The following is an 8,697-nucleotide window of genomic DNA, read 5'->3' as shown; positions in this document are numbered from 1 at the left end:
GTTTCAGAGGGTACCTTTTTTCAGGGTTGCTTTTTCACCGGGTCTCCTCGCCATTGTAGTTTTGTATTTTATTTTATTTTTTTGCTTAATGATTGCCACCTGAGGTAGCCTCTGTTGCCCATTTTCGTCAGCTTCAGAGGGTGGATTTCTCAGTGTTGCTTTTTCCCCAGGTCTCCACGCCCTTGTGTTTTCCTTTTGCTTAACGATTGCCACCTGAGCTAGCCTCTGTTGCCCATCGTCGTCAGTTTCAGAGGGTACATTTCTCAGTGCTGCTTTTTCCCCAGGTCTCCACGCCCTTGTGTGTTTCTTTTGCTTAACGATTGCCACCTGAGCTAGCCTCTGTGGCCCATCTTTGTCAGTTTCAGAGGGTAGATTTCTCAGTCTTGCTCTTTCCCAAGTTCTGCACGCCCTTGTGTGTGGGTTTTTTTTTTTTTTTTTTTTGCTCAAATATTGAACCTAAGCTAGCATCTGTTGCCCTTCTTCGTCAGTTTCAGAGGGTGGATTTCTCCGTGTTGCTTTTTCCCCAGGTCTCCACGCCCTTGTGTGTTTCTTTTGCTTAACGATTGCCACCTGAGCTAGCCTCTGTGGCCCATTTTCGTCAGCTTCAGAGGGTGGATTTCTCAGTGTTGCTTTTCCCCAGGTCTCCAAGTCCCTCAGTGTGTGTGTGTGTGAGTGTGTGTGTTTTCTTTGCAAGATTGGCACTTGAGCTAACGTGTGTTGCCAGTCTTTGTCAGTCAGAGGCTAGATTTTTCAGTATCGCTCTTTCCAAGGTCTCCACTCCCTTGCTCTTTTCTTTCTTCCTACCTTTCTTTCTTTCTTTCTTTCTTTTGGCTTAAATATTGTCACCTGAGCTAGGCTCTGTTGCCCTGCTTCCTCCGTTTCAGCGGGTACCTTTTTTCAGGGTTGCTTTTTCACCGGGTCTCCTCGCCATTGTAGTTTTTTTATTTTATTTTATATTTTTGCTTAATGATTGCCACCTGAGGTAGCCTCTGTGGCCCATCTTCGTCAGTTTCAGAGTGTGGATTTCTCCGTGCTGCTTTTTCCCCAGGTCTCCACGCCCTTGTGTGTTTCTTTTGCTTAACGATTGCCACCTGAGCTAGTCTCTGTTGCCCATCTTTGTCAGTTTCAGAGGGTAGATTTCTCAGTCTTGCTCTTTCCCAAGTTCTGCACGCCCTTGTGTGTGTGTGTGTGTGTTTTTTTTTTTTTTTTTTTTTTGCTCAAATATTGAACCAAAGCTAGCATCTGTTGCCCATCTTCGGCAGTTTCAGAGGGTAGAATTCTCAGTGTTGCTTTTTCCCCAGGTCTCCACGCCCTTGTGTTTCCCTTTTGCTTAAAGATTGCCACCTGAGCTAGCCTCTGTTGCCCATCGTCGTCAGTTTCAGAGGGTACATTTCTCAGTGCTGCTTTTTCCCCAGGTCTCCACGCCCTTGTGTGTTTCTTTTGCTTAACGATTGCCACCTGAGCTAGCCTTTGTTGCGCTTCTTTCTCAGTTTCTGAGGGTGGATTTCTCCGTGTTGCTTTTTCCCCAGGTCTCCACGCACTTCCTTTTATTTTTCCTTAAAAATTGCCACCTGAGCTAGCCCGTGTTGCCCATGTTCGTCAGTTTGAGAGGTGGATTTCTCAGTGTTGCTTTTTCCCCAGGTCTCCACGCCCTTGTGTGTTTCTTTTGCTTAACGATTGCCACCTGAGCTAGCCTCTGTGGCCCATCTTCGTCAGTTTCAGAGGGTAGATTTCTCAGTGCTGCTTTTTGCCCAGGTCTCCACGCCCCTGTGTGTTTCTTTTGCTTAACGATTGCCACCTGAGCTAGCCTCTGTTGCCCATGTTCGTCAGTTTCAGAGGGTGGATTTCTCCGTGCTGCTTTTTACCCGGGTCTCCACGCCCTTGTGTCTTTCTTTTCTGCTTAAAGGTTGCAACCTGAGCTAGGGTCTGTTGCCCATGTTCCTCAGTTTCAGAGGGTGGATTTCTCCGTGCTGCTTTTTACCCGGGTCTCCACGCCCTTGTGTGTTTCTTTTGCTTAACGATTGCCACCTGAGCTAGCCTCTGTGGCCCATTTTCGTCAGCTTCAGAGGGTGGATTTCTCAGTGTTGCTTTTTCCCCAGATCTCCACGTCCCTCAGTGTGTGTGTGTGTGAGTGTGTGTGTTTTCTTTGCAAGATTGGCACTTGAGCTAACGTGTGTTGCCAGTCTTTGTCAGTCAGAGGCTAGATTTTTCAGTATTGCTCTTTCCCAAGGTCTCCACTCCCTTGCTCTTTTCTTTCTTTCTTTCTTTCTTTCTTTCTTTCTTTCTTTCTTTCTTTCTTTCTCTTTTTGGCTTAAATATTGTCACCTGAGCGAGGCTCTGTTGCCCTGCTTCCTCCGTTTCAGAGGGTACCTTTTTTCAGGGTTGCTTTTTCACCGGGTCTCCTCGCCATTGTAGTTTTGTATTTTATTTTATTTTTTTGCTTAATGATTGCCACCTGAGGTAGCCTCTGTTGCCCATTTTCGTCAGCTTCAGAGGGTGGATTTCTCAGTGTTGCTTTTTCCCCAGGTCTCCACGCCCTTGTGTTTTCCTTTTGCTTAACGATTGCCACCTGAGCTAGCCTCTGTTGCCCATCGTCGTCAGTTTCAGAGGGTACATTTCTCAGTGCTGCTTTTTCCCCAGGTCTCCACGCCCTTGTGTGTTTCTTTTGCTTAACGATTGCCACCTGAGCTAGCCTCTGTGGCCCATCTTTGTCAGTTTCAGAGGGTAGATTTCTCAGTCTTGCTCTTTCCCAAGTTCTGCACGCCCTTGTGTGTGGGTTTTTTTTTTTTTTTTTTTTTTTTGCTCAAATATTGAACCTAAGCTAGCATCTGTTGCCCTTCTTCGTCAGTTTCAGAGGGTGGATTTCTCCGTGTTGCTTTTTCCCCAGGTCTCCACGCCCTTGTGTGTTTCTTTTGCTTAACGATTGCCACCTGAGCTAGCCTCTGTGGCCCATTTTCGTCAGCTTCAGAGGGTGGATTTCTCAGTGTTGCTTTTTCCCCAGGTCTCCAAGTCCCTCAGTGTGTGTGTGTGTGAGTGTGTGTGTTTTCTTTGCAAGATTGGCACTTGAGCTAACGTGTGTTGCCAGTCTTTGTCAGTCAGAGGCTAGATTTTTCAGTATCGCTCTTTCCCAAGGTCTCCACTCCCTTGCTCTTTTCTTTCTTCCTACCTTTCTTTCTTTCTTTCTTTCTTTTTGGCTTAAATATTGTCACCTGAGCTAGGCTCTGTTGCCCTGCTTCCTCCGTTTCAGCGGGTACCTTTTTTCAGGGTTGCTTTTTCACCGGGTCTCCTCGCCATTGTAGTTTTTTTATTTTATTTTATATTTTTGCTTAATGATTGCCACCTGAGGTAGCCTCTGTGGCCCATCTTCGTCAGTTTCAGAGTGTGGATTTCTCCGTGCTGCTTTTTCCCCAGGTCTCCACGCCCTTGTGTGTTTCTTTTGCTTAACGATTGCCACCTGAGCTAGTCTCTGTTGCCCATCTTTGTCAGTTTCAGAGGGTAGATTTCTCAGTCTTGCTCTTTCCCAAGTTCTGCACGCCCTTGTGTGTGTGTGTGTGTGTGTGTTTTTTTTTTTTTTTTTTGCTCAAATATTGAACCAAAGCTAGCATCTGTTGCCCATCTTCGGCAGTTTCAGAGGGTAGAATTCTCAGTGTTGCTTTTTCCCCAGGTCTCCACGCCCTTGTGTTTCCCTTTTGCTTAAAGATTGCCACCTGAGCTAGCCTCTGTTGCCCATCGTCGTCAGTTTCAGAGGGTACATTTCTCAGTGCTGCTTTTTCCCCAGGTCTCCACGCCCTTGTGTGTTTCTTTTGCTTAACGATTGCCACCTGAGCTAGCCTTTGTTGCGCTTCTTTCTCAGTTTCTGAGGGTGGATTTCTCCGTGTTGCTTTTTCCCCAGGTCTCCACGCACTTCCTTTTATTTTTCCTTAAAAATTGCCACCTGAGCTAGCCCGTGTTGCCCATGTTCGTCAGTTTGAGAGGGTGGATTTCTCAGTGTTGCTTTTTCCCCAGGTCTCCACGCCCTTGTGTGTTTCTTTTGCTTAACGATTGCCACCTGAGCTAGCCTCTGTGGCCCATCTTCGTCAGTTTCAGAGGGTAGATTTCTCAGTGCTGCTTTTTGCCCAGGTCTCCACGCCCCTGTGTGTTTCTTTTGCTTAACGATTGCCACCTGAGCTAGCCTCTGTTGCCCATGTTCGTCAGTTTCAGAGGGTGGATTTCTCCGTGCTGCTTTTTACCCGGGTCTCCACGCCCTTGTGTCTTTCTTTTCTGCTTAAAGGTTGCAACCTGAGCTAGGGTCTGTTGCCCATGTTCCTCAGTTTCAGAGGGTGGATTTCTCCGTGCTGCTTTTTACCCGGGTCTCCACGCCCTTGTGTGTTTCTTTTGCTTAACGATTGCCACCTGAGCTAGCCTCTGTGGCCCATTTTCGTCAGCTTCAGAGGGTGGATTTCTCAGTGTTGCTTTTTCCCCAGATCTCCACGTCCCTCAGTGTGTGTGTGTGTGAGTGTGTGTGTTTTCTTTGCAAGATTGGCACTTGAGCTAACGTGTGTTGCCAGTCTTTGTCAGTCAGAGGCTAGATTTTTCAGTATTGCTCTTTCCCAAGGTCTCCACTCCCTTGCTCTTTTCTTTCTTTCTTTCTTTCTTTCTTTCTTTCTTTCTTTCTTTCTTTTTGGCTTAAATATTGTCACCTGAGCTAGGCTCTGTTGCCCTGCTTCCTCCGTTTCAGCGGGTACCTTTTTTCAGGTTGCTTTTTCACCGGGTCTCCTCGCCATTGTAGTTTTTTATTTTATTTTATTATTTTGCTTAATGATTGCCACCTGAGGTAGCCTCTGTTGCCCATTTTCGTCAGCTTCAGAGGGTGGATTTCTCAGTGTTGCTTTTTCCCCAGGTCTCCACGCCCTTGTGTTTTCCTTTTGCTTAACGATTGCCACCTGAGCTAGCCTCTGTTGCCCATGTTCATCAGTTTCAGAGGGTAGATTTCTCAGTGTTGCTTTTTCCCCAGGTCTCCACGCCCTTGTGTGTTTCTTTTGCTTAAAGATTGCCACCTGAGCTAGCCTCTGTTGCGCTTCTTTCTCAGTTTCAGAGGGTAGTTTTCTCAGTGTTGCTTTTTTCGCCAGCTCTCCACGCCCTGGTGTCTTTCTTTTCTGCTTAAAGGTTCCAACCTGAGCTAGCGTCTGTTGCCCATGTTCCTCAGTTTCAGAGGGTGGATTTCTCCGTGCTGCTTTTTACCCGGGTCTCCACGCCCTTGTGTGTTTCTTTTGCTTAACGATTGCCACCTGAGCTAGCCTCTGTTGCGCTTCTTTCTCAGTTTCTGAGGGTGGATTTCTCAGTGTTGCTTTTTCCCCAGGTCTCCACGCCCTTGTGTGTTTCTTTTGCTTAACGATTGCCGCCTGAGCTAGCCTCTGTGGCCCATTTTCGTCAGCTTCAGAGGGTGGATTTCTCAGTGTTGCTTTTTCCCCAGGTCTCCACGTCCCTCAGTGTGTGTGTGTGTGTGAGTGTGTGTGTTTTCTTTGCAAGATTGGCACTTGAGCTAACGTGTGTTGCCCATCTTTGTCAGTTTCAGAGGCTAGATTTTTCAGTATCGCTCTTTCCCAAGGTCTCCACTCCCTTGCTCTTTTCTTTGTTTCTTTGTTTCTTTGTTTCTTTCTTTTTGGCTTAAATATTGTCACCTGAGCTAGGCTCTGTTGCCCTGCTTCCTCCGTTTCAGAGGGTACCTTTTTTCAGGGTTGCTTTTTCACCGGGTCTCCTCGCCATTGTAGTTTTTTATTTTATTTATTTATTTTTTTGCTTAACGATTGCCACCTGAGCTAGCCTGTGTTGCCCATGTTCGTCAGTTTCAGAGGGTAGATTTCTCAGCGTTGCTTTTTCCCCAGGTCTCTACGCGCTTGTGTGTGTGTGTGTGTGTGTGTGTGTGTGTGTGTTCTGCTTAAAGATTGCCACCCGAGCTAGCCCCTGTTGCCCATCTTCGTCAGTTTCAGAGGGTAGATTTCTCAGTGTTGATTTTCCCCCAGTTCTCCACGCCCTCGTGCTTTTTTTTTTTTTTTTAATTTCCTTAAATGTCGGCACCTCAGCTAGCCTCTTTTTCCCATCTTCGTCCGTTTCAGCGGGTAGACTCTCCGCCTGCCTTCGACAGACCCTCTGCGCTTGAAAGCTTTCCTCCTCCCGTCATCACGGTCCTTCTCGGATGACGTGCCTGGTTTCGGTTTGACCGTCCCCGCCCGCCCTGATTTTCTAAGTCCTCCCGGGAGCCCCGGGGGCGCTCCGGCCGCTCCGGGAAGCGGCGGCCTCCCGGCCGCACCGGCTCAGCCCGGCCCGGGCCGACCCCTGGCCTCTCTGGGGGAACTCTCCCCGTCCCCTTCCCGGTGAGCGCCCGAGAAACCTTTTCCGGGTCCCCCTCCTGCGGCTGGGGCTGCGCCTTGGCGGCCGGGAGCCCGCGGGCGGACGCCCCGGGGCCGAGCTGGGCCGGGAGGCTGGGTCCGAGGGGGCGCCGGGACGGGATCTGGCGGCCCGGCGGCCCGGCTGTGCTCCCCGGCGGGCCCGCGCTCCGGCTCCGTCCCGCTGAGGCGGTCGCCGGTCGCCGGGTGCCACCTGGCGGCCGCTTTTATATCGTCTCTTTCCTCCGGAGCTCCGGCGACGCGGGCCAAGGGACGGGACTCGGCCGCGGTGACCGAGGCAGAGTCCCGGGAGGCCGGCGTCGCTGGCGGGATCTGGCCCGGTGGCGCCGGTGCGTGAGCGCGACGCCCGCTCGCCGGAGATTGGAGGTGCAGGCTACTGAGGGAGGTGGCTGTCGCCGCGCCGCCCGGTGCCGGCCGGGGTGTGGGGCCTCCCGGACGGGTCGACCAGCAGCCGCCGGTGCCCCTCCGTCCCCGGGAGGGGGTGGGGGGCCACCGCGGGGGAACGGGCGAGGGAACTCGTCCCGTGCCCGGCCGTCGTCCTGAGGGCGGCCCGGTGGTCGGGCCTTCCGCGTCGCCGATCCCCTTTCCGCGCCCCGCTCCGGAGGTGGGGGACCGGCCGGGGCCTTGCGGGGGAGGCCCGTGGAGGGCGCGACGGGCTCGGCCGCCGGGCTGGCCTTTTCCCCACTGGTCTTCCGAGTCGACCGGCTCTGGCGGTGGGGACCGGGCCCGGTCCTCGGATGCCTCCTCCTCCGTGGCAGTTTTTTGTCCAAGTCCCGCCCTGGAGAAGAGCGTGGACCGGCCCCGGGAGCCCTCGAGGGCGGGCCGGGGAGGGCGTCCCCGGCCGGGACGCGTGCCCGGGGTGGGTCCGGGCCGTCGGACCGGACTTCTCTCTCCGAGTTTCGCGGGTCGCGTCTTTGTCCGGAGGTGGGAGGGGGCCGGCTCGAGGCGTAGGTGGAGCCCCGGCTGAGGGACGGGAGCCACGGTCCCGCCCCGGGCCCGGTCGCCGGAGGCTCCTCCGTGGAATTCTTTTCTAAGTCCTGACCCGGCGACTCAGAGGGAGGGACCGACCGGTCCCGGCCCGCGCGGGCGGCCCGGGGAGGCTGTCCCCGGCTCCCCCTGCCGCCACGCTTCTGGGGTCGACCAGATGGCCCCGGGAGCTCCGGGCCTGGTGGCGATGGGGTCGTGCTTGGGGTCTGGTGGCCGTGGCCGTGATCCAGGGGTTCCCCTCGTGATCCGTGGGTGGGCCCCGTCTCCGGGCGCGGCGATTCTTGCCCCTGAATGGGTGGTTTTGTGCCGCCAGATAAGTGCTGACACGCTCTGCTCGGGTGACAGTCGCCCGAGAGCTTCCGGGTGCCTGGATGCGTGTGCGGGGAGGTCTCCGGGCTCTGGCCGAGAACCGGACGCCCGTTTCCACCCCCGCCGCTTGAGCCGCCCGCTGGGGCCTGCGCGCCGGCTCTTGTGCGTTCCAGGCGTCCCCGCGACCGTGGTGCCACCTCCGGTCTCTGGTACCCGAGGGCGGCGGGGTTAGGGGCGCGGGGTCCTCTACCACGTGCACTCCCTGCTGCCGGCACCCGGGTGCGGTCGCGACTTACCCCGTCCCGCCGGCTCCGTGCCAGTGCGTGTCAGGCGTTCTCGTCCTGGGGTCGTCGCCCGCGCTTGCTAGAGGAGGAGGGGGGCCGGTGAGGCTGAAGCAGGCTCCTCCGCTCGCTGTCCTCGCCGGCCTTCCCTTGCTCGGGGATCCCTCGCGTTATGCTGCTGATCGATGTGGTGATGCTGTGCTCTCCCGGGCCGGGCCTAAGCCGTGCCAGACGAGGGACGGACGTTCATGGCGAACGGGACCGCTCTTCTCGCTCTGCCCGCGGGCCCCCTCGCCCGTTCTCCCCCGCTGCGAGTGGCGTGTGGGAGGTGGCAGGGGTGCGGAATCCGGCCCGACCTCGCTCCCCCGCCCCGTGCCTTGTGGCGTGGGCGGTGTCGGGGTCTCCGTGACGCGGCGGATGCTCCGCCTGTGCCTCTTGGCTGTGTCTCGCGGGCGGCCCTCCCCACGGTGGGGCGGGCCGTGTTGCCGCCGCGCCGCGCGCCTTCTTGGACGCGTGAGCGCGCTCCCCCGGCCGTTGGCGGTGCCCCTGGAGTGTTCCAGGTCGTCCCTCAGGCGCCTGAGGCCGATTGGCGGTGTCGTTCCCTGTTCCCGTCGCCCTCCTCAGGTGACCGCTGCGCTGGTGTGTCTGAGAAGCGGGGGGTCGAGTCGGTAAGGGAGGCGTGCCCGTCCCCCTCGGGGGGGACGGGTGCCTCGTCGCCCCCCCCCACGGCGTGC

Source organism: Equus caballus, unplaced genomic scaffold (assembly GCF_041296265.1).
Source record: "Equus caballus isolate H_3958 breed thoroughbred unplaced genomic scaffold, TB-T2T unassigned-0002505, whole genome shotgun sequence".
Classification (NCBI taxonomy): Eukaryota; Metazoa; Chordata; class Mammalia; order Perissodactyla; family Equidae; genus Equus; species Equus caballus.
The sequence above is the reverse complement of the archived record's forward strand: the minus strand, read 5'-3'. Positions refer to the sequence as shown.